The sequence below is a fragment of the Eleutherodactylus coqui genome, chromosome 6 (genome assembly GCF_035609145.1).
Source record: "Eleutherodactylus coqui strain aEleCoq1 chromosome 6, aEleCoq1.hap1, whole genome shotgun sequence".
Taxonomy (NCBI): Eukaryota; Metazoa; Chordata; class Amphibia; order Anura; family Eleutherodactylidae; genus Eleutherodactylus; species Eleutherodactylus coqui.
Window position 1 is genome coordinate 144410384 of NC_089842.1, and position 26350 is coordinate 144436733.

At 41.8% G+C, this 26350-nt stretch overlaps 2 protein-coding genes across 5 annotated transcripts in view; one reads left to right on the plus strand and one right to left on the minus strand.

Moving 5' to 3' along the window:
• Positions 1 to 19774, minus strand: part of TEAD2 (TEA domain transcription factor 2) — an 81527-nt gene extending 61753 nt beyond the window's left edge. For 2 of the 4 annotated variants that reach the window (XM_066607802.1, XM_066607799.1), the window contains exon 1: positions 19425 to 19774. The gene's annotated coding sequence lies outside the window, so the exon portion shown is untranslated. Of the gene's footprint in view, positions 1 to 18955; positions 19271 to 19424 lie in introns of those variants that run through there. The other 2 variants (XM_066607801.1, XM_066607800.1) reach the window with 2 other exon arrangements.
• The window catches only part of LOC136632724 (dickkopf-related protein 3-like), a 62732-nt gene continuing 54635 nt past the window's right edge, over positions 18254 to 26350 (plus strand). Inside the window, exon 1 of the mRNA XM_066607804.1 lies at positions 18254 to 18332. The gene's annotated coding sequence lies outside the window, so the exon portion shown is untranslated. The remainder of the gene's footprint in view (positions 18333 to 26350) is intronic.

Genomic DNA, 26350 nt, shown 5'->3' on the forward strand with positions numbered 1-26350 from the left:
TGTCCTCGGAGCTGAACAATGAAAATACCAGAACCACTGGATATGGCACATGCCGGATCTGAGCAGCATTAGACGGACCCCATTGACTCTACTGGGATCCATCCACATTCTGGCATGCCATCTGAAAATTTCCTGGATAAAGTCGTTCAGTAAGCTGTGCCATTTCGCCTTAGATTTTCACCAGAGGTTCTGAATGGAGTCTCCAGTGCAGATGTGAATATAGCTTAAAGGGCGAAAGTATGATAGATTTAGGCTACATTCACAAGCTTTTGGCATAGATCTGGCAGAAAATCCCAGAAATTTTCGGCTGGTATGCTGGAAGGTGATGGACCCAGTTATAGTCCATGGGAAGTGTGCTTGAATCTGGAGTTCTGCTATTTTTGCTCTTTAGTTCCAAGGACAGAAATAGAATGGAGATCTGCATGCAGGTCTGAATGTGGCCTTAACTGAGCCCAAAGATCCTGGGGGTTCGAAGAGGTAAAATGTAATATTAAAAAAAAGCCACAAAAAGACAATGGATACATAATTACTAATTATCACCTCAGTCTAAAAGTTCATCAAAAACAATATTAGAACTTTGAGCTGTAAATAATCGTTCTGTAGTGAAAAGATGCCTAATTCTTTAAATATATCTTGCAGCATATAAACAACAAAGGAGCATTATCTTCAGTGCAGATTGTGCGGGCCCAGAGGTGTAAACTACAATGTTTAACTAGTCAGACAAGCAGATTTTCTGGCAGCATAGTAATTTGTACACAAAGAGGCAGCCGAGAACAAATCACAGATCAGGAAGGGTAGTGAGGCTGTGGAAAGATCTAGAAGCTCAGAGCCAGACCTTCCCTCTGTTTGTAATTTTTTTCCCTTGCTTTCTCACTAGGGGAGAGTTTGGAGGGGCAGGAAGTGGTTACTGATAGAAATCTCAGCTTCACTCACAGCGAGACCGAAACACAACTTTATAGAAGATTCTATAAAACAAAGTTCCCTGTTCTTATGAAACAAATAGATGCTCCTTAAAAGAAAATAAAAGTACAGTGGCCATTGTATAACTTTATTCCATGAAGGAGTCTTACTATGTATCAATAATAATACATATCTCCATGCAGATCAGTACTGATTTAGAATTCTCCTACATAGGCATATGTTGCCCGGAACAAGTACTGATCAACAAGTGGGCAATTGCTGGAAAAGAATGGTGGAAAGAATGAGCGTTCACAGTTTACAGTTGTTTGTATGCCCAATCATTTCCATTATTGCCAGGTGGCAAACAAGGGGACTGCCTGCTGACCGACAGTAATTTGTATGCTAACATAAAAGATGTCATGCCGTATAAACAACCAGTTAGGGTATTGTTTTATTTTACTTTACATTAGACAAACCACAAGTTACAAAACTATTACAAATACACTGCCTACCAGAAAGACAAAAAAGAATCCAATATATACCTTATATTAATATTTCAAAAGTTGTTACTGAAGAAAGAATTTCATCCAAATGCACGAGGTAAGGGTAACCATTTTTTCTTTGTAGCAGCAATTTATTGAGTGGCACTCTCGCTCACGACCTGAAGGTTGCGGGTTCAATCCCCACATGGTTCAGGTAGTCGGCTCAAGGTTGACTCAACCTTCTTCCATCCTTCCGAGGTCGGTAAAATCAGTACCCAGCTTGCTGGGGGGGGGGGGGGGGGGGTATAATGCACCATATAGATAAGGGATAATTGAGTTCTTTTTAGAGAGGAATTAACTGTGGCTTTTGGGAAAGTTTGCAATAACATTTTTCTGCGGTAAGACACTCATTTACGCTGGACCCCATTAAAAAAAGTATCAGTAGTTTGTACAGGGGGCTCAAAGGTGATGACAGGTTACCTTTAAGTGCAGTGCCCATAAAAAAACTATATAGACGAACATTTGCTGAACCAACCGACCAGCTAATGTATATGGAGTGTCCCAACTCTTCCCCTGATGGCTGATGTTAGAGAAGGAAGGATTGGGTATGTTGGATTTTAATATACCCAATCACTTGTTCTTATAGAAGGTAAGTTGCCAGAGTTGCCCACAGTGACTTACTCCCCTCTGTTTATTGAGAGCACATGCTTGCTTGGCCAAGTCGAGCATGCATATGTATGGGAATGTAGTGAGGAATAGCTGTCAGTTAAATAAGTGTCTTAAGTATCTAAGGCTGTGTTTACATTATGTTTTTGGCCTGTTTTTGATGCATACACAGCTAAAAGTGCCTAATGTATAACTTAAATGGAGGCCCGTGACAGGTGCTATATAGTTTTATGCATCTGTCAACTCTAAAGGCTCCATATTAAAAAATACATATACATATAAGTATAGTTTTCTTTTAGCTGAATGGCATTGTATGGAATAGCATAGGCTACAATGATATTTCATACCTTCTTTTTTGTAGTATATTGCAGTATATTAGTCAAGTAGAGGCTAAACGGACTCTTGGCCTTCTTTGGGCTAATAGAATGTTTTGTGATGTACTTGTCATGTGGCCATAGCTTAAGGTGCATGGCCACCTTTAGTTAAGGAGGACCCATGGCCTTCCCAGAAGATAAAGACCACTCCACCTGCATACAGCAAACTGGAGTTATGGGCCCTCGCCAGCCACGTTACTGTTACTGGATTCTATATAACAAGACATTCGAGATCTACTATGTTCCAAAGTAACATGCTCTTATGTCTGGGAAATTCCTCTCATCTGCAAGGTTGTCATAGATCAGGGAATATCAACCCATGGTAAGAAGCACATTGAAGTTACAGAAAGGATAAAGTGTTGCCTGGAAACATATTGTGTCACTTCCTAAGTGACTCAGTCATGGTGGGAGAACAATGGGAGGATGTGAGGAAATGTATTCAGTGCACATGATCTGGAAGTCAGGGCTTCTCAGATTAAATCTTGGATTCACTTACAAGAAGAGTCAACTAATTCACAGCAAATCGAGGCATAAGAAGGCAATGACTGTCAAACATAAGGTTCCAGTGCATGCTGCCTCTTAGTATGCCGTAGCTTCTCTTTCAAAAGAATATGCATGAATAGATTACATAATTGCTTCAGTAGCAATTTCATTCTCTAATGTTTTCATCAGAACATCTCTTTCTAAAGTGTTGCAACAATATACACATAGGGTTGTGGGAAAGTTCAAATTCCAGGCCATCGCCCTGCAGATCCTTCACAGTCTGTAGTAAGGAGTTCATGTACTGACCACAGGGTGCTGAAAACAACGTCCTGCAAGCTGCTGATAGCATAGAATTCAAGCCTTACCACAATTGTCCTGCTAGACTATTATGGGAACAAAACAATTACTAGAAGCAGTCATTTCGGCACTAACTCTATGGTGCGCTTTTTCAGTCAGGTTGCTAGAATTATATTTTGCCATTCTTTTGCTTTATCTAACCAGGAACATGTGAAGTTATAACATATATTATCACTATTATTAGTCTCCCAATTATTAAGGCACTTTACATGGCCCGATTAGTGGACATGAACGTCACTCCGCCCAAAAAAGACACCCGTCAGCTGATAATTTTCAGCAAATCTGCAAATCTTCCTGTATAAACAGGGAAAGGTTACATCGGCTTATGGAGACGAACGATTGTAATAATAATCATTTGTTCCCATAGCCATGATTTGTCCCCATAGCCATGATTCTAACAAAAGCAAACGAGTGCCAATGGACATGCTTGTTTGGTATTGGTTTACATCAGATCAAGAATTGGCTCATGTGAATGGATCTTTACCATGCTATTTCCCGTTGGTTGCCATATTTACCCAATTAGGTAATGATATGGCAACTGGGAATGTATTGCCGTATTAATGGGCATCACTGCTGGGTGGCACTCCCCGTAGTCCTTCCAACTGCATACTGCAAATGCAAAGACATAAAACCTATATACTGGTGGTACAAAAATCTGCAATGCAACCCGCTACATAATTCCACAGTACAGCCAGCACAGAATGTGATTCGTTATCTTACAGAATGACAGAAACCTAAACACCCTTTACCTTCTAGGAGGGGCCCTGCTGCACATCTGGACTTGCCCAGTCTTCCCAACCTCCTGGAGGGTGAATAGATGGGGGATGGAAGGAGATGTTATCAGATTTGTGTAAAGATCCCCTTGGGACAGCAGGCATTTGATAAGACAGACAGGGTTTTTAACAAGGATGGTCTGGAAGCTTTGATGTTTACCAGAAAACAAGAAAGTTTATTAACAAGAAAAGACAATGTTACATTGTTCCGAAGATTATAGGTCTAAGTTACCCCTGTGTCCTTATAGAAGTAACCAGGGAATGCTGATACTTCCTAAAATAAGTTAACTGTGAACGTAAAGTCATAGTCAGAGGTTTCCTTGTAAAGGTGTCCGTACGTGATTTGTGCAGAGATCAGGTCAAGTTTGGGTAAAAGTACAAAATTGTACAAGGTCGGGAAAATTGGGAATAAACAATCTTTCTAGGATTATTGTCCGCTTCATGGAGTTCAATAACAGAGAGACATCTCGATGGACATTAAAGTAAAAAATCAACTTTTCATTGATTGCCAGTTTTTTATGAACATCATTAGGGATATAAGTGATTGGGAAGTCCCATTGTAAATACTACATCAGGTTACTGAAACTCCATGTTACTCCTCTGCCCAACCACTGACTGCTAAATGTTCCATTGACTTGTCTAGATTGCCTGTCTATCAGCCATTGTACTGCCAGCCTAGTTGGATCACTAGATTTCTGTTATAAACCGATTAGGAAAATTAAAAACATAAGAAGGTAAAAAATGCAAAGGGTTAAACCAAGTTCGAACCACAACAAGTAGAAGGGATTGAAAATTCTGCTGCAAGTATATATGAAAGAAGTGTATTCGATTTTTACACAACTCAGTTCAAGTCTCTGAATTTTCCGCCTTTTCATCTGGAATGCTAAATATTTGGAATGTAACCAATTTCCTAAACAAGAAAGGATCCTCTGCCATGAAAAGCCAGCATTATGTCATATACTCGCAGACTAAAAAGGTCACTTAAAGAATGTAGTCATGAAAAAGTTGTGGAGTGAAAAGAAGAAAAAAATCTCCGCTCTGTGACCAAGCGATGCCAGTGGAATCCACCATCTTCTGAACTGAAGTCATGTTCAGCGTGCAAGTGACAATATAAAGGCACACACATACATAAAAAACAACAGAGGGTATAATTTGATTGCTCTGCAAACCCAATGCAATTCTTGTCCGCCAACTGTGTGTTAAAAAAATACCCTGTTACCTTATACAACAATTGCCTTCTATTGATTAATCATACCTAATGGCTACATAGAAGTAACAAGTTACCAAAAGTTCTGCCATATGTTTGGCCCATTTTGAGTCACTCTTAATTTTGAAGTAAACCACTACCACCAACTCAATTTGCTATGAGATTACCCTTCAGAGAACCACATAGTCCATTTTGAAAGACAGGGTGGATGCATAAGCCTCACTCATGCACTTTTTGAAAATGTATAAGCCCATCTTTCACTTCCATTGTAATGTACATTACCCTTCTGACTTGCTATTAGCCTCTGATTACTCATTTTTGGAATGTATTCAGAGGTGTAGCCACCTTGACCTTGCATACATATTTTCAGGTTTCCATTAAAGTGTAAAAAATATTCAAATAAGTTCCAACATAGCATAATAACATGTCAATTGGTGGGGTTTGGGTGCACAGACCCCCACTGATCACTAAAATGAATGTGTAGAAGTGCTCATCTGAGTGTTGTGTCCAATCGGCTCTTTTCGACTCTCTTTCCAATAGAGAATCTACAAGTCCGTACATTGCTGATACAGCCAATGGGGCACAGCAATGTTATGAGAACTTCTGCTTCTTCATTGTAGTGATCGGTGTGGGCCTCAGCACCTGAAGCCCATGATAAAAGCTTATGACATGTCAAAAACTTTTGAATGTTGAGTTTTGCTTTAACATTTTTAAAGCAAAAAATAAGAAAAACAAAAAGAATATGTCCAGTAAATACAGTTCAGTCTTAAAGACTTCTTTGATCTCATGACTTTAATCAATGATACCCTGAAGACATGGTGTCTTCCCTGAGGCAACTCTATAGTACCTGCCTATCACAAACTTGTAGATTACTCCTATCTCCCCCTCTCCACCCACACAGGTTACAGACAGCATGTCACCAGGAGGAAAGGTTTTTATTTAATTAAACAGATCGCTGGGAAGTTTGCTGAAAAAGCAGAACATGACATTTTTTAATTAGACGCTAGAAGGAATTTCTGGTGGGAAACGTAGAGGAGTCCCCTGACCTTATCCATGAGAACTGGTGCTGCTGTCATGAACAGAGCCTGATATGTATATGTACCAAACAGACAGAGGTGAAAAAAAAAAATCATAAAAAATGATGAGTCATGCACAAAAAGTTGTAGTTGTATTAAGGACCATGCTGGACGATCATCACCTGATCATTCGTTCAAGCGATCATTCTCAATAACTGTTCAGCGAATGACGAACGATAACTTGCTCGTTTGCTGTGGCTCGCATTTCTTACGTGGACATAAAAATCATTATTTCTTGGTAGCACGGTCACTCGTGTAAACTGCATGTGATTTGTAAAGGCACAGTATGATAGGAGGACTGACAAGTGACCACAAAGGCGATTGTGGGCAAGAGACATTGTAACATGTAAAAGCATGGGTAATCCACTTGCTATATGGTTCATCGCGCTCATTAGAAGCAAGTAGTCTGTCCTTGTACAAAGACCCTCACTTCTGTGCAAATCAAGGTCACTAGAAGTCTCCAGTATCTCACTCTTTGTGGCCTAGTTCTCATGAGCGTATGCGTTTTTACGGCCGCCCTCACACACCGTAAAATCACATTAATGAAAAATAGCCGCGATCGCGTCCAGAGTTTAATTAGCATTTTCTCGTCCATTCACATGGGCGTATCGTGGGAAAAATACGCGGAAATTGTTCGGTTGGCAGAAAGCTTCAGAATGCATTCTAATAGCTTCAACAGCTTACATAGCGTCAGCTGTCTTCTTCTCCGAGCTCGAGGAGCAGGTAAACTCCCTCCCACTTTTTTTAAGCTCCCATAGGAGTCTATGGGAGCTTCCTGCAGTCACCAATTTCACGTTACGTTTTTTTTTCACACGCCTGAAAGTCACCCATGTGAATGAATGCATTGCAATCCAATTCTTTACATGTTCGTGATTTTCGGATGCCGTTTCATCGCGGCAAAATAGCTGCATAAATCTGTTCGTATGATTGAGGCCTAAGCCGCACATTTTCAGACAGGAATATTTTACTATGATTTCTATGATCGGATAAGAAGAATGGCAAAACTGAGATTTCAATTTGAAATGTGGCAAAATGCTGCTGTGTTACTTTAAGACACAGGTTACAATATAAAGGGAAATGTTGCCAATCCTTGTGCCAGAAAAAGGTGTTATGTTAACACAGGACTTGCAGCAGCGCCAGTACCGGGCTGATTGAAGCTCCAAACTTGCTGCATACACAGCCGCCAAGCTCTGGCCTAGGGCGCTGCTAAGTAAACTGCTCAAAGGTTTTTTCTCGTTTGACTATTTCTATGTGTTAAGTAACTGCGATAATGAAAAAAGCAAATAATGTGTACTGATGTTTACCCTACAAATGGTTTCAACAATCCTATTAGTCTTTGGCCTGCAAACGCTTTTGGTGAATATGCCTGTATCATAGCGACAATACTGGGGCCAACCACGGTTCAGCTAGAGCCATGTTGTGATCTAAGCTCAATTCAGTAGAACCACAAACAAGGGGAGGCCATCCAGGCGAAGCTAGTTTTACACAGCCGCATAAGCCCTCATACACACAGTCATATCCAGTTATGGCACCTTTACATCTCTATAGCTATATTCTGTACAGAGGCACATAGCGTTGAGGCATGCTTCATCTAAAAACACATTAAAGGGGTTTTCCAGACAATTTTTATTAATGATCTATTCTTAGGATAAATCATCAATAGTTGATCTGCCAGGGTCCACCACTTGGTACCCAAACCGATCAGCTGTTTAGGCACCCACTGTCACTAGCATAACACTCAGGGTACAGAGCGGAAGCAGATAGTTCTGACCCCTGTGTAATGGCTGGCGCTAGTAATTGCAGGCACAGCTACCATCAAAATCAATGAATGCAGAGGACCCCAATCGATCAACTACTGATAACCTATCGTAAAGATAGGTCATCAATAAAAATAGCCCGAAAAACCACTTTAAAGTATTCTCCCTTTAAAGTAAAAGGAAATCCCCTTTTAAGGTATGTCATATGAAGGCACCAGAAGTTGGTAGATTGTATGTTTATGACCTTGGAAGCCACATGCCAATATACAAATTTGGTGAACATGGCATTGCAACAATAATTGTTCACTGTAAGCACAGCCAATGATCAATGATGCAAGCATGAAAATCATTGTTGGCTCGTTCAATAATCCTTCAGCCTAAATACTCGTTCAGTCGTTCTCATTCACTGGTAGACTGACCAGACTATTGGGAGGTATAGTAGGTGCATGAGGAAACACACACAAGATGACCAGGTACAGGATGCCCTCGACTGGCCACCAATAGAGATGATTGTCCAACATGCACGAGCAGCTCTAACTGTTTTCTTGTCCACCATTCAGAGACAGGTGGCACCATCAGTGGTCTCATACAGTCCACTGTGTCTGTCAGAACCATTTCCAGGTGCTTGGCTGAAGGACATTTGGTCTCACAGCACCCATTATGTGTTCTGCCTTTGCACTGTCCACCAACCGTCGCCTCTGCTTGCAGTGATGTAGTGAACGACGAAACTGAACTGCTACCGAGTCAAATAGAGTTGCCTTCAGCACCGAATTAAAGTTTAGTTTGGGCACCGACGACGATCGTGTTCGTGTCTGAAGACCTAGAGCTGAGTGTCTCAATCCTGCCTTTGCTGTGGAGCGGCACACTGTCCCCACTGTTGGGTGTGATGGTATGGGGGGCAACACATACAACAGTCACCCATAGTAGTGAAGTTAGTCACCTCTAGTAGGGGTATAAAGGACGATGACAGTTCAGGACATCCTGCAGCCACATGTGTTCCTCTCATGGCGGCTTCCTTGAGGCATTTTCCAGCAGGATAATGCTCGGCCGCGCACACAAGGGGGTCACAGGAATGTCCCCACAACATTGTCACGCTTCTGTGGCCTGCCTGGTTTCACTAGATTTCTCGCCAATAGAACATGTATGGAACCATCTGGGACGCGAACTTCGACAGCTTACAGGTTTACATGATCTAGAGACTCAGTTACAGCAAGTGTGGAGTGATATGCTGCAGGATACCATACGGAACCATGCCCACCTGTATCACATCTTGTATCCAAACTAGAGATGGTACAACAGGGTACTAGAGCCTCCATGCCCGCCCGTATCATATTTTGTATCCCAACTAGAGATGGTACAACAGGGTACTAGAAACTCCCTACAAGGGGGCAGTTTTCCACAATAAATGATCTTTTTGCTCTAATATTGTATTCACTTACTTATATTGACATTACAAACACACAGAAAGTTGCATTCGAATTTGACAACTCCTTCTAGATACTTGATTTTTTTGGACAATGAGTGTATAAAGTAACAAGAGATCAGACTTCTACAGCAGGAGAGGCACAGTACTTACAACAGACTGAAAAATACAGTTGTTCCCAGGTTCATACCTCAGCTGAGTTTCCAGATACAGTTCTGTCCATGCCTTTCAATGCATGGTTCCCAGACGGTGGCCTTACAGCCCCGGTTATAGTCCCAACATTTTTGACCCCTCAGCTGTTGCAGATCCACTTTCCAGTCACAGTGTTCTATCTGATCCACCATGCTGCACCACTCGTCTAGGGGACAGGGCCCTTTTACATGGGCCCATCCTTCAGATTCCCACAATCCTGCTCTGTGACTGACAGATCATCCTGTGTAAAATGGCCTGAAGATGCTACTAGCAAGAGCATACAACCAACGTTGGCTTCAGGACCAGCTAACCCTCCTGGGTTTCACGGTGTGTCACACACTGACTCTTACTGTCACCGTCTACTGCACTCTCTTTGGTCATCAACCAGTCTTGGTGAGAAACATCCCTTAAATACCACAGGTGCACTTGAACAAAGCATCATATTCTCACCCTTGGGTTCTCAGTCATGGTGTCTGGAGTCATTCCACCCGAGGGCCATATTGGTTAGGCACAATTACTAACTATGCACCTGGAAATCACTGCATTCTAAAATACAACATTGGTCCCTCTTGCATAACATTATGAAAGGAGGAAAACACAAGCTTCAAACATAAGGTTATCTCCAGATTCCACCAACAAAATAACGACATATAGAAAACAAAATATAACATAGCTTAACCTTTGTGTGATACCAGTTTCAAAGTGCAACACTGCAATGAACAAGGCAAGGATCAAATATACCCCATTGGTACCACACAAGGGTTAACATAACCTTAGAAGTCCAAGCTTTATCCATGAGGGCTTCTCCATTCCTTACATTAACCCATTCAGTTAACTAGAACACCAGGTATACTGCTCATTCATTGTCCTAGACCATCAGGAATCCTTACATTAAGGCCGGCTGCACACATGCATATTTGCATTACGGAATCCGGATCTAGCATCCGCCTCCGGATTCTGCAGCAAGTACCGCCCATAGCATGCTATGGAAAAGCTCTTTTTCCTGCACACGAGCAGAAATCAATTGCGATTTTTCGCTTGCGGAGGAAAAATTACAGCGTGCGCTATTTTAGTTTAGTTTCTACGTGGACGTTCAACCCGATCATGTGCAGCCGGCCTTACCCCTTCACTGCCCTAGACCACCCGAGATGTAGACAATAATCTTCACTAGACCTGTATGCTCTTTAATATTAGTTGCCTGGATGCCATGTGGCCCAGTATCTATGGCTACTTTGTAGCTAATTGTTAGGGTACTGTACATTAATATTTATTTGATGTGTTTCTGTATTGCCCAACCTAGAAGGGACAGAGCCCAAGTCCCAAACTACCCCGCTCACTAACTACAAAGGCTTTGTATCGATGTGTAAGACTTTGAAGAGCTCTAAATCCTTCAGTTGTACAGGGAATCTCTCCTAAAATGTTTTATGTGCAGAGCACTGATGCTAGCACTGAAGGGGTTAAGCCGGCTAATCCCCTCTCATTGTGTTGAACACAGGTTTAGGCAACACAGTGTATTTATGTAATGGGGTTAGTTCTCTCAAAGAATAGGCTTTTATTCACTATAGAGGGGTTATATTTGCACCTTTCACATATAATAGAACACACTGAGGTCACCATGTGGCAAGGCTCACCAGGAGTCAGCCCTGTTGTTGTCATGGAATAACGTTTTAATGGGTATCCAATGGAATAACTAGGGTTCACAATAAAGAATATTTCCCTTTAGAACAGAAATTCCAACCCCATTTATGTGGAAGTATTACAATGAATAATGCAATAACAGTTGGTTTCAGGCTCAGACAGGCCCACAAGTGAACAGGTGGATTCCCCGGTGGGCCCTGAGCCAGGAATAGGCCCCCAGCCCCTCACCACCATATGTGCGGCACATGGCACAATACACTCACTGCAGTGCATCAGCCAGCCAATACATCCATATAATGAAACGGCTAGTTTACCATTCCGGAACCTTCGTGTACCTACACAGAAATGTACGCCAGGTCTGAGCTGGCACACATTTCTCATATAATTTACAACAGTTTCCGGTGTAAATTATACATGGATTTGTCAGTCATGGGTCCTGGAAAACCTCGCTCACTTTTCAGCAAAGTTGTAAAAGCTAAAAAGTTGCAAATTTTTGCGCAGGTGTGACTTTTTATGTCAGAATTCTGGCGTAAAGGGCTTCATAAATGTGCTCCTATGAGTATTTAATAGCTGTCCAAAATGGACTTTGGTTTTCCATGTGATACAGCGATTGCATGGTGTTCAGTCATTGTCCTGGAAACTCTTACTTTTAAGCTGACCACAAAAATTAATGTCAGCTGAACTTACTGATTTCATTGGGATCAGCCAGTCGTCTACAGGTAAGAGGACTTACTGACTCTCACCTGACAGCAGATGTCTAGTAGAAAAGGGTCAGGCAGTTGGATTACAACTTACCTGGTTCTATTGTTGTCAGGGGAGATAGTCAGCCACAAGTGAAGCCTGGCAGTGTCTTATTCCCCATTATGAAGATCGGGGGAGTATAACTGTCAGCAGAATGGGCATTGTGCCAAAAGCAGATTTAGAGCAAACTTAAAAATGTTGTTGTAACTATGACATATCTGGACATAACAGAGGACCGTCCATTTGTGATGTCAGCTGAAAGTGTGTGAGAGTCGTATCTTACCACTGAAGTTCTTCAAAATATTGACTGTATAAAGTTTACGATTTGACCTTCAAAATTTTTTCCCTCCTCCCAATAGAAAATGAAGATGCGAATCAAGTTTAAAAGTTTCTAAACAGGAACCAGTTTTACAACTTGAACACATAAGCAAACAAGTGAGGTGAGTCAAGAAGCTGGAGAGTGACCACAGTCTAGAACTTTAAAGCAAAAATACTAAACTTGGACAGTTTGGGTGGTTTCTGGAACTGGTGAGGATCATAGCAGAGGCTGGCACGATGAAACCTGTGAATGTTCTTAGGCAATATCCCTAGACTGTAAAATCTGATCTTAGCGTAGATGGCTCTTCTGTGGAGGCCTCTTATTCTGGTGGTCACTCTATAGGCATATGATAACTTTTAGCTCCCTGATCAGACACCAGCCATGATTCCTGATTAACTTCAATTAACAGCAGGGGGAGATAAGCGGCTGGCAGACAAATCTGATGCTGTTTATCTCAAAAAACAAACATCCTGTTGGATCCCTTTTTACACCAAAAGTAGCCCTTGGCCAACAGAATGTTAAAGGATCCTGTCAAAAATGGGCAAGAGGGTGGCAGAAGCTAGGAAAATCCTGCATTACTAAGGTCCCTTTTAGACGGAACCATCATCAGTCAAAAAATTGTTTAAACGAGCGAAACTGATCGATAATCGTTCAGTCTAAACGCACATCAATGACCGAACGATAATCGTTCATTTTTCATTCGTTGCTTATTTTATGCGTGCATTGGCTCGTTCAGTTTAACCAGCACTCGTTCAGTCGTTCTCAGTCACTAATACAACAAATGTGAATGACTGAACGACTTCTCATTTGAACGAGCTAACGATGTATCTGCCTGTATAAAGAGGTTCCATTAGCGAACAAGTGAACTCTGATGTCATTCGCATGTTCAAACGATAATCATTTCATGTAAGAGCACCCTTACATTTCCTTGTATTGCTTAAAGTTACAAACTTGCTCAATAACAGAACCCAGAAACTTGATGCTAATATCTATTCTATTACTAAGTGCTCTTTTACACAGGACAACTGTTAAATAAATAAAATAAATCTTATTATTTGTATAGCGCCAACTAATTCCATAGTGCTTTCAGGTAACTTATTTATTACCCCCCACCAAGCTTGGGTACTCATTTTACCGACCTTGGAAGGATGGAGCTGGATATCTGAACCAAGTGGGGATTGAACCCGCAACCTTCAGGTCGTGAGCGAGAGCTTAGAACTGCATTTCTGCTGCCTTAGCACTCTGCGCCAACACAGAAGCAACTGACAGCCATCCCAGTCATAATCGCACCTGTGATTTTACACAAGCAATGATCGCTCAATGAATAGAGGCAGAGTGGGCCGGGGTTTCATTCCAGTCTGTCCACCTCCATTCACAGTAAAGAGGCCGTCATTCACACAACGAACGAAGTACCGTAAGTCGTTCAAATCGCACAGGCATTTTCAATGAACGATTATTGTTCAGATCCTGCCCTAACACTAGCTGTGGACAACAAAAAAAAAAAACCTTTTTGCTAAGATATTATGCATAGTGGCATCAACATTAACAAAAACAAATAAATAAAAATAAATGCCCTTCACGAGATAAGGATGGAACACAGTAACTAACTGCAATTTGGAAGGCTTTATTCCTACGAGCGTTTTTACACACCTATTTAGCCGCGCAAAAATATTGGCCGAAAATCGCGACCATCTGAAGCATTGGATTACAATGCATTCATTCAGAAGGTGTGACGTTTAGCCGAGCAAAACGGCCTGCCCGAAAATAATAGCCGAATTCAGGAGCCGATTTTACATGGGTTCGAAAAAGATAGGTCTTGCCCTATCTTTTGGCCATGATCAGCCGTCAGCTTCCATAGAAGTCAATGGGCGCTACCGGCAAAGGGAGGGGAAGGGAGTTTAACGGTGCCAGCAGTGCTAAACTATGTCAGCTGGCTCTATTGAGTTATTTGAGGGATTTACACCTTCCAAGGGAATTTTGGGCTGCAGTGTCTATAAGCCGTACCCGCCCATATGAATGGGCGAGAAAACGCGAGATTTAGCCATGACTTGGTCAAGGCTTTCTCTCATTCATGCGTTTTTCGATGCTGCCGGCCGAAAAACGCATTGCCAGTGCGAAAAAAGGCCCAATGTCCATCCAGCTCAGCCTATTATCCTTTACTGTTGATTGATCTAGAGGAAGGCAACGAAACCTAAAACACATGACATAGAAGCCAATTTTCGTCATTTTAGGGGAAAACTCCTTCTTGACTGCAATCTGAATTTAGTAATCAGAATAACTCCCTACATTAGCAACTCCAGTAATTAGTGGTTATAACATACAATATTGTAACGCTCAAGAAAGATGCCCAGGGCCCTCTTAAACTCTTTTTGTGAGTTTGACATCACCACGTCCTCAGGCAGAGAGTTCCATAGTCTCACAACTCTTACAGTAAAGAACCCCCTTCTATGTTGGCATAGAAACCTTCTTTCTTCTAGATGTAAGGATGCCCCCTTGTTACAGTCACAGTCCTGGGTACAAATAGATGATGGGAGAGATCTCTGTATTTTCCCCTGATATAGCCCCAAATTTGATAACAGAACTAAATGGACTTTACAATTATCTTTATATAGACGGTCTAGACCTTTATACATGTCCATTGTTAAACTTTAGATCCAGACTTGTATACAAGGATAACTCCTATACATGTCAATGTTTGTGAAAGACTACTTGTTGACAGCTCCCTGACAGTTTATTGATGCGTAAGCAATGCAAAGCCCCCCTCAGATCCCATCCCCCAGCACCAACCAGGGTATAAGTCCTTAAAGTGGTCATTACATCAAAAGCTTGTATGACCAATGAATTGCTTTCTCTTATGGTTGTGGGCACTGATACTTGTATTTCATTACAACTTAGAAGATCTGCAATGGTTTTACATTTATGGATGATGACCAGTTGTCCTGCCAAGTAAAATCTACAAAGACCATAGTCTCTTCCTATATTATTGTAACATATATGGATATACACATGCTCTTACACCCATCGAAAGTTACAGACAGTTTAAAAAGAAAAAAAGGAAAAACTTTTTGATGTCTATACAAGGCACGAACAATCTCCTGAATTGTGCAATATGACATAACATGTTGTTCAAAGCTGGGGGAAAAAACTGAAAGGCATAGACTATAAATATAGAAAGGTTGGCGAAAAGATTTGTTGACTCTATGGAGCCAAGACAAGATAAGCGACAACCAAAAGCAAGAATGTGGAGATAAGCATCAAGCTTCTGCTGCCCCTTGTCTGTAGGAAAAGAAAACTAGGGCTTATTCACTGGTCTGTGTTTTGTCAGCAGTATTTGTAAGATAAAATCAGGAGCGGGTCCAAAATACAGGAGAAATGCAAATCTTCCCATTATACTTTCTCTCTGTACAATCCACTCCTGGTTTGGCTTACAAAATACTGATGAAAAATACTGATGTGTGAATAAGTCCTTAGCAGGTAAATCTAAACCAGTTTTGCCACATCACCAGACATTGGGGTATTTTTTTGCAACCTACAGAAATTAGATTGTTGGTGGGTTATTCTTATAAAATCCAATGTCTATAGATTTAGCCAGGGTTGTTCTAGAAAACTATTTAATAAAACACTCATGAAAGTTAAGGGTCACAAACCAGGCTTTGAGGGTTACATTTGACCGGGCAGCAGAGTTCTAAAAATATTCACCTTTTCAACCTCCTTTTTCTACAATAAGATTAATTACAATCTGTCAAGTCTTGTTAATAAAGAAACACAAAGGCATAAAATATAATACAAAATAACTGGCAGTAAAGGGAAATCAGTTCACTGCAATAGGCCAAAAAGATGTGCAAAATCCCACTGTAAGGGCTTGTTCACATCAACGTGAGAGGGTTCAGCTTTGCTGCTCTCTTCGGGAAAACGGCACTGCTTGACCAAACGATTCCGTCTTATGACGGAAGAGAACGGCACAGAACGCCCCCCATTGACTGTAATAGGGATCCATTCAATTTACGGCCAGCAATCCGGCATTTTGCCAGAGGTTACAGTACAAAATAGTACAACTTGCTGCACTATTTTGATCTAGCTTATGTGAACGAACCCTAAGAAACTTACTTTACGGGAGGACACTAACAATAGGTGCCTATCAACTAAAAAGGGAGGTAAGTTATGAATTCTTTAGGATTTTATCCATGAAGCCATCTCCAGGTAGTAAAGGGCATATTGTGGAATGCACTGATTTACCACACAAAATTGAGACCTTGCGGATTCTGACCACTGACTAAACATCCATATTAATGTCTACAAAGAAGCGTTTATTTAAGAAATATCGAGAGAACCCATAGGTAAAATGTCATGTCCAGACATGCCAAGTGCATGAGGCGGCCACATTAGGCCTTATGTAGAAACTAAAGCAGACTAAAAGTTGAGTTCTTGCCCATTGCAAGCTAGTTTGAACATTCCAAAAAAAGTTGGAAAATGAGAACAGTAATGCACATTTTATTGCATTAGGGTCAGCTCTTTACGGGCTGGACTCATACGAAGTTCCAGTGAATTGTGCAAAGCATAGTTTTAAAATGGCTGCCTCTAACCATCATAGTCAGCGACTACACATATACATTAGACCATAGGGTAAGATACAATGTCAAGACCTTTAGCTCCTTAGACAAGAGACCTAAAAATACAGGAATAGTACTGTGACTGTGTTTATGATTAAAACACATTTTGCCGCCAAGATCTATTAATGTTACCACCATGACCAACATTTTGAATTATTTCTAAGAACATTTGCAATGTTTGTACATAATTAGAACAGTAAGTAACAGAAGTTTTCACAATTCTGCAAATCCACTTAACTCATCAGCAATTAAAGACCATTTGACTAAAAAAAAAAGCCAGGGAACAAGCAACCTTGAGTTTCCCTCTCTTGACAAGTAGTAGACAATTCTATACAACTCTTATCACTCAGCTTTTCCAGAGTCCAGAGCAGCAAATCTGCCAAGTCATGCAGCAGTATGAGAGCCGAGGATGTATCACAGCATAACTAACTAGATAGATTTGTCATGTAAGAGTTTGGGAAAGCAGTGTGACGACCCAGAGGACATTTTCTTGGAAGATAGAATTAAAAGAGCTGAATGACATTCTTAACAACTTAACCAATGACGTGCTTTGTTTTAAAGTTTTCAAACTGTGTGGCTTCTGTACTTTAATTATTGATGACTTTTTATGAGATAGGGAAATGCAAATAAGTTGTTAAAACTTCTCACTATTGTTTTGTTCATATGCAAATATTGCCAACTGATCTTATTTGAACTGAGATAGATAAGGGCTACTTTCTTTTCTCGATTTCTAGGGGAAAATGTCCTTTAAAGCCTCAAGAAATCCAACGGAAGAATTTGATCAAATAGATAAAATGGATTGAATTTCACTGCATTAATGTTCAGGACTATATATTTACATAGGGCAAAAAAAAATAATATATACTTATAGTTACAAAATTCTACTGGGATCCGAGCGATACAGGACAGCTGCACTGTTTGTTGCCAGTTTCAGCAACTATGTAGTTAAACTAGTAGCCCTGATTGTGTTCACTACTCTTTGTGCAGTGATTTCATCCCCACCCCACCCCCCTACAGCTACACCATAAAAGACTTGTTTGCTGCCATCCCTATAGTAAAGAGAGAGGGGAAAAGTGTTTCCTGCTTTTATTTACACTCTGGATACTACAAAACAAATAGAGGACAAGCGACTACAGCCAGCATGGCAGATCTGCAGTGTCCAAGCAGCTGAACAAAGAGAGCAAACTTTGAAAGGCAGCTCTGTTCCCTCCTTATCTGTCCCTCTCCCTCCTTTTTTTTTAACCTCCCCCTCCTTCCTCCAGCGTTTTCCATGTCGGCTCCCATTTCCTACAAGCTGCTCAGCAACAGTTGGGCAATATTCAGCCAGCAATAAGGCAAGTACAAGATCCAAATCCCCTCCACCCCCTTTCCCCCCTTGTCTTTCCCTTAGGTTCACTCCAAGACAAAGAATCCTCAATGCCTTGGGACACAAAGGGTTAATACATAAGTGCCTGCTGGGCTTTGTGTTAAAACTGTAAACAAGAATATAAAGATTTAGGTATAGGATTCCTTTAAAAAAAAGAAGTTAGTAGGTTGTCTGACACTTGGATTCATATGAAAGGGGCTTGTTTCATGTAATAAGTTTTAAAAGTTCTAAAAGTTTTTCAGAGAGCGAGAAAGAGTTCATGAAAGAGGTTAGATCTCTGTCATTCCAATATATAAGTTCTAGATCTATAAATCGGGGTATGAGGAAAGTCATGTCATGTATAGTGTGAAATACAAAAAGGGAAAACTAAACTTGTAAGCAGTTGAGGAAGACCAAGCTGCATGCTGTGCCCTGTGCTGCGGATTTGTGCTTAGATCAGCAGAAAGATGGAAAAACAAAGGATCAGGACATAAATGGTTAGGGAACCGGCGCAGATCACAGTCCAGGGGGGGTGGAAGACCCACAGTGACCAGTCACTAAAACAAAGAAGTTTTAAAAAGAATCCTACAACCAACAATAAGTTGTACTTACAGATCAGAGAACTCCTGGTATAATGGAAGTAAGTCTGTACAGCAAGGAATAAGAAAGGGTGGGGGGGTCTTTACCTTTAAACTTCAAAAATATTCCAGTAAGAAGAATAAATATCCCTGAGCTGATCAATAGTCCGATCCCAGGCATTGGGATAGAGAACAACCTATGTAATGCCAGATCCATTATCCAACTTCAGTAGCCAAATCACACAAGCGGCTAAAAAGCAGAGAAAAAAAAGACAAATGGACCCCCTGCCCATGTTTCTGGAAAGGACAAAACGAAAAAGCCTCTCGGTTCTCCTGCTCTCTAGCCTCATACAAGCTCAAAGTGATCAGGAAGAGAGAAAGGAACCCAAAAAATGCCAAACATGCGAAAAACGACAAGGATTTCAAGCTCCCAATCCTGTGATAGACAGACCGGGAAAGAGAGAGAGGGAAAAATACACAGATCTGGAACTTTTTCTGCTTACCTCGCCAGCAGAGGGAAGGTGCGGGATTTTACAGTAGAACTTGGTGGCAACCTAGGCAGCTATTGTGGGGTATCTGGAAGCCAGGAGAAAGGACTGAGTGGGGGCAGAGAAAGGCAATCCTGGTCAGCACTTTGTAGGGGAAAGACTTGTATTTTTTTTTCCTTTTGGGCAGCACTGAGAGGGATTGTCTCTGCCCCCTCCTCTGTGTGTGATGAAGGTCAGGTGAGGATGAGGAGGGCTCTCTGGCTAGTCCAGCCGCTGCTGTTGTTGTTGGTGCTGGTGCTGGTGGTTGGAAAGCAGGCTTGGTATTTTGGAAAGGTGACAGCTTTTCAGAGGAATCTCTGGAATGAAAGAGAGGAATGAAATTAGCTCAATGAGTCAGTTGCAGTTCAGAGGAGGGGCTTATACAGGGATGGGTGGTGGTCATCCAGGTCTCCACCCCTCCGACACTCATGTAACACTGCACTGTAAGGCAGCTGCATGGAGAACTAGTGTTACAACTTTACAAGACTCAAGTTTAGTCATTCACGTGTCCAACTCGCTGTTCAGAAACCTTTTAGATTTCAAGTATTACGTCTTGATAAATCACAGGATTTAAGGTAAAGGTGAACAATGTGTCATCAAATGTAAAAATCAATTGGATTTTGAGGGGATTATCCTGTTTCTAACAGCAAAATGTTAGCAAACGTCTGTTTTCACAGAGCCGCACGACCATCACACTACAAATATGCATTTTACATACATGTAAGCAAATGATCTTAGAATTCTTAGCACTCAATGAATAAGTTAAATATCAGTAAAATTTACACCTTGGCATGCTGTGATTTGAAAGAAAAAAAACCACAAAGAACTACAGCACAGCTTAATACTACACAGCTAATGTGTGATTGATAGTTCGCCCACCACAGTGTCAGCTCTTATCCCACCAATCAACCACAATGCCCCCATTCCAGCCTCGGAATTCCTTGAATCACCAATAGTTTTTTCAGTGCAAGCCACACTAGCCCCAGTGTCAGCCAAAGGTAGGTCACCCAGCTTTCTCATACTAGTCTTGGGGCTCCCAAACTCAGTAACAGTGCTTCCTTGTGCTGACCACACTGCCCTGATTCACAGTGCCATTCATGCCAATCACAGTGCCCCCAGTACTAGCCATAGCTCCTCTAGTCAGCCACAGTGCCACATGCCAACCACAGCTCTTCCGGTCAGCGACAGTATCCTCAATAGTGTTGAGTGAACCGAACCAGTGGAACTCTGTTTTGTGTCAAACTTTACTAAAACTTTGTTCAGCATGAACCCCAACCAAGCTTTTCGCAAACTGAAACAAGGTTCTACTGATTCGGTTCAACATTGGCTCTGAACACTGGTGTATAGCACTGTCTAAGAGGCACAAGGCTTTTACGGCTCTTAGACAGTGTTACATACCAGTTTTATGGGTTTTAATGAACTTCCAGTTCGAACTAATTTGGACCAAACCAATTTTTTGGCCAAAGTACGGTGAAGTGGCTGAACTGAACGTCTCAAAAGTTCACTCATCACTCGTCCTCAGAGTCATTGACAATGCACTCAGAGTTAGCTAACCAAAATGTCCTAGGTCAGCCACAGTGCTACCCATGTCTCCCGCACTCTTGTAACTTTTTGTTCCTGCACTATTCTTCACATGAAGTTTACTCGGCTGTGTCTGTGATACAATGGCTTCCTGGGTCAGGATGAAAATGCCTGCAATCTGGGACTGCTCTGCTGAATCTGGGACATTTTAGAGATATGCTTCCCCTTCGGCCTATTTTTCTATTTGTTCATTCATCCTTGTGCTGGCAGAAGAAAAATACTGGTGATGTAGTACTCTCTAATGGTTCCAAGAGTTGAAGGACTGAAGGAAGAAAGGGTGCATATTGCCTGCAGTTCTTTTCTGCTGTCCCTCCTATCCACTTGTTCCAAGTTCCATTTTCAGCCATCCAAGATGACTGACGCAATCTTCAGACTGCCTAATCCTTCACAGTGCATTGGTAGGGTTATACTACCAATTCGCTATATCTGTTGTCTGATTGGCCACAACTGCTCATGCAGTAACCAATCAGATAGCAGTGAAAATTGCTGCAGCCATATTGGACAACTGAAAATTGGACATGAAACAGGTGGATTGGAGGGGTGGTAGAGAAAAACAACTGCAAATAATATACCCTCCTGTCCCGAGACAGGACAATAATAATGCCCTCTCAGCATAGATGCTCAGACATGATGCATTACATAGTTATGTAACCTCACACAACTGTGTCCTAACACTGTAGCATATTTTTTTCCACACAGTTGTTGCATGGTTAGGAATGGTGCCCACACACTAGCGCCCACATAGAAATGTATCTTTGTCCAGTCATGCCCATACAGTAATAGTCAGAGATGTAACTTGAAGCTTCTGGGCCCTAGTGGAATATCTCTAACTGTGCCCTCACCTACCCAGTGCCATTTATAATACTGTTGTCTTACCTGGCAGAAAGTCTACAGCCCCCACCTGAGCAACTGCTAGCTCTGGTAGTATTGCCTCTACAGACAATTGCAATTGAGCATTGTCTCTATAGGCCGAAAGAAACAATGCTCACATAGCATATGCAGCAAGGATGAACACAGTAGTAATTGTGTTCACTTTGGTGTGAAAGCAGCAAATTATAACCGCTTGCCTCCAAATCCATGTGTTATAGATTTAGATATTTCACAGTTGTCACTGAGTCTGGAAGCAAGTTCTCTATAGCAATGTATGAATACTTCCCTTTTATAAGCTACCTTATTCAAAATACATAGAGTTGCAAGACACTAATGCAGCGCACATATTGTTATGTTAAATATGCTTGGCTGACCTTAGGCAATGCAAGATATCTCCCCATCTTCAGGAAACAACATTTAGGCCTCTTGCCCACGGCCGGGTCAGATTCCGACTGCGAAATATTGCAGCGGAATCAGACCCAGCACCCCCAAAGAGACTCACCTTTCGAGATACACTGCAAGTGTCTCGCCTGGCAAGTCAATGCGCATGTGCAGTGCTGGGCTGTGACACGGATTCTTGCGGTACTTCCGCACTGTTCACAACGGATGGACGTCTTCCATTGACTGCAATGGAAGCCGTCCGTACGATTTTCCGCACAGAATAGAACATGCTCTGATTTTCCCCCACGAGCAGAAAATCGCAGTTGTGGGCAGGGGGAAATCATTTAACACAGCATGTGTATGGATGGACATAGCTGAGGAATTCGCGGTGAGTGTCTGACCGCGAATTCCGCAGTCATAATCCGTTCATTGGCATTTGTCCTTATTTGTAAATTGGGCTGTGGAGGACGGTGGGCCAACATGTACACCCATAATTAAGATGCCATTAAATGTAGATGCCAATAATGTGAATGACTATATTGGAAGATACGATTCCATGAAGTATAGTACAAAGTACCTGGCCGCCAAAGGACATGATGGCTGATACTGTCAAAGCTGATACTGGCATGGATATCACACAACTAAAAGAAGCAGCGCAAAACCAAAAAACATGGAGGGAGCTCGCCTTTAGGGTCGCCGAAGGTCATGAACGGCTAACAACAACATGTTAGAAACTTTTCACATAGGACGGAATATGTCCTCCTGCGGAATACAATCTTCAATACTAGCGTGCAGATTTTTGGCCGGAATTCAGGGTCACCATATTCCACAATACTGTTTTGGAATATTCCATCCTGTGTGAACGGTCCCTTAGGTGGCATCATTTTGTACATATTCAGCCTTTTAGGGGGTAATTTAGGCTAAAAGTGTCCATACACACTAAACTAAAGTTGATGAAAATTAATGATTTCACCCACAATGATTGTTTATCAGCTAATGAGCAATTGTTTTAGCCAACCACTGACAAACTTGCATTGTCCGAAGTTAAGGCCCTTTTACACACAACGATTATCGCACAAAATTCACTCAAAAGCCATCTTTTGAGCAATAATCATTGGGTGTAAATGTGATCATCTTTCACTTTTCTGCCAAAGGATGATTTTCAGTTCAGCATGAAATCCATTGTTCGGCAGAACAGCTGATAAGACAGACCGCATGCTGGGTTCTGCCCGGGGAGCGCTGATTACAGCTGCTCACATTGTTTCAGCTGTCAGCCCCATGGCAGAACAAAGGGAATTTATCCAGAAAACAGCAGTTGACATGTTTCATGAATACAGCTCTCGGCGGTTCACAGACTACTAATTGGTACTAATAGCCATTAATACAAAGTAGTAGTTTATGCAAAATGATCGCTCAAAAGCCATCTTTTGAGTGATCATTGTTGTGTGTAAATGGGCCCATGAAATTTTCATCCAGTAGGCAGGCAAAAGATCTTTCTTTGAAAGAATATTACCAGAAAGATCAATTGTCCTTCACCTGATGTTATTGAACATGTATGGCCAGTTTGGACATCTGTAAGGTTCATTATGGACTAAAATGTGTCAGACTGTGTCAACAAAAGATTAGTTCATTAGGCGATTGTTTGTTCAACAGTTATTCAACCATCACCCTACTTGGATCTAATGTGTATGGCCACCTAAAGCTCCATTTACAAAGATGATCACTCAAAATTCACTCAAAAGACAATTTGAGTGACAGTTTTGAGCACTCATTTTGCATAGCTACTAATGGGCACTAATGTCCATTAGCAGCTAATTAACATCATTTGCATGCTAATGAGCCGCCTGGAGATGTATTTACAGAACAGCAGCTGGTCTGCTCTTTAAATACATGTCCTTTGTTCTGCCATGGGCTGCTGGCTAATAACAATGTGATCAGTGCTGCCCGCGGAGAACTCAGCCTGCGGTCCCAGCTATCACAAACTATGGATTTTATGCTCATATGAAATGCATCGCTCAGCAGAAAAGCAAACAATGGTAAGATTTAGACACAACGATTATCGCTCAAAAGCCATTGTTTGGACAAATTTTAAGCGATAATCGTTGTGTCTAACTGGGCCTTTAGACTTGTGTTACAAAGTGACCCACAGGTTCAGATATAATATGCTAGTATGCAGGGGAACTAGATGACATCACAGTGTAACATCATATTTAGATTTATCAAATATGTGGCAAAATGCATGAAACGATCAAAATGTGAACTGTTACGGTAGATATCTCGCCTCACGAGACTCTTGACAAGTGGAAGGACCTAACTGTCCCTGTACAAAACCGGTATATAGTCAATAAAATACCTTGGAATTAGAGATGAGCGAGCATACTCGCCAAGGACAATTGCTGGATCGAACATTGTCCTTAGCGAGTACCTGCCCGCTCGGGAGAAAAGGTTCGGGTGTCGGCGCGGGGGAGCGGTGAGTTGCGGCAGTCAGCATTGGGGAGCGGGGGGGAGAGAGGGAGAGAGAGATCATCCCTCCGTTCCTCCCTGCTCTCCCCCGCAGCTCCCCGCCCGCCGCCAGCAGCCGAATCTTTGCTCTCGAGCGGGCAGGTATTTGCTAAGGGCAATGCTCGATCGAGTAATTGCCCTTAGCGAGTATGCTCGCTCATCTCTACTTGGAATACATATAGGGAAATACCTGGAATCAATATATCGTTAGAATTCACCTTCCCTGATACATAACATTATAGCTGAATTAAAACAATAGTGTCACTTTGTTTGTTAACCATTATTGTATCTAGGTTAGTGTCATTTAGTTAAAATGCTGTTTTTCGAAAAAGCTATATTGTTTGTAAACTGGTTCTCTTTCTGTTCTGCTTTTGGAGCAGAAAAACTGAATTAAACATTTCCATTTTTCCCTGTTCAAAAAAACTGAATACTTCCGTTGGCTTCAGTTCCGTTATGTTATTATGTTTCTGTTTTTTTTAAATAGAACAAAAATATTTGTTCTAATAAAAAACAAACAAACAACAAATCTAACAGAATGGGAGCGAACTGAAAGCATTCTGTTCATTTGAAAATCCATTGAAACCCAAAGAAAAAATACTTAAAGGGGTTGTCCCGTGCCGAAACGGGTTTTTTTTTTTTTCAATAGCCCCCCTGTTCGGCGCGAGACAAACCCGATGCAGGGGTTTAAAAAAAAAAACGCATAGTACTTACCCGAATCCCCGCGCTCCGGTGACTTCTTACTTACCTTGCGAAGATGGCCGCCAGGATCTTCACCCACGGTGGACCGCAGGTCTTCTCCCATGGTGCACCGTGGGCTCTGTGCGTTCCATTGCCGATTCCAGCCTCCTGATTGGCTGGAATCGGCACACGTGACGGGGCGGAGCTACGAGGAGCAGCTCTCCAGCACGAGCGGCCCCATTCAGAAGGGAGAAGACCGGACTGCGCAAGCGCGTCTAATCGGGAGATTAGACGCTGAAATTAGACGGCACCATGGAGACGAGGACGCTAGCAACGGAGCAGGTAAGTGAATAACTTCTGTATGGCTCATATTTAATGCACGGTGTATATTACAAAGTGCATTAATATGGCCATACAGAAGTGTATACCCCCACTTGCTTTCGCGGGACAACCCCTTTAAATGTTTAATTTTGTTTTAATTCCATTTTTCTGCTTCAAAAAATGGAATAGAAAGATGAAAAGCCGTAATGCAGATGTGAACAAGCCCTAAGTTACAATCAACCTTCATATCATATATTTGGGCCAACAACTGGCCAAGAATTAAAAAAAAGGTCCCAAAAGAGAACGGGATGTGGGCTTTCCAGATGTCAGTACTTGTAACCTAGCTAGCCTGTTACGACATGGGCTTGATTGGATCCAAAGATTGAATTTTCATAGTCACTATGATCTGGAGTCTGAATTGGCATCCCCTTGGAACCTTTTGGCTGTCCTCCATATAAAATACTCGGCACTCCCACAAAGGGTCAAGATGTGGCTGGTAATAAAAAACACAGTAGCTGTGTGAAAGGCGGTCAAATTACTTTTTCTCTTTGAAGTATCCTACACTTTGG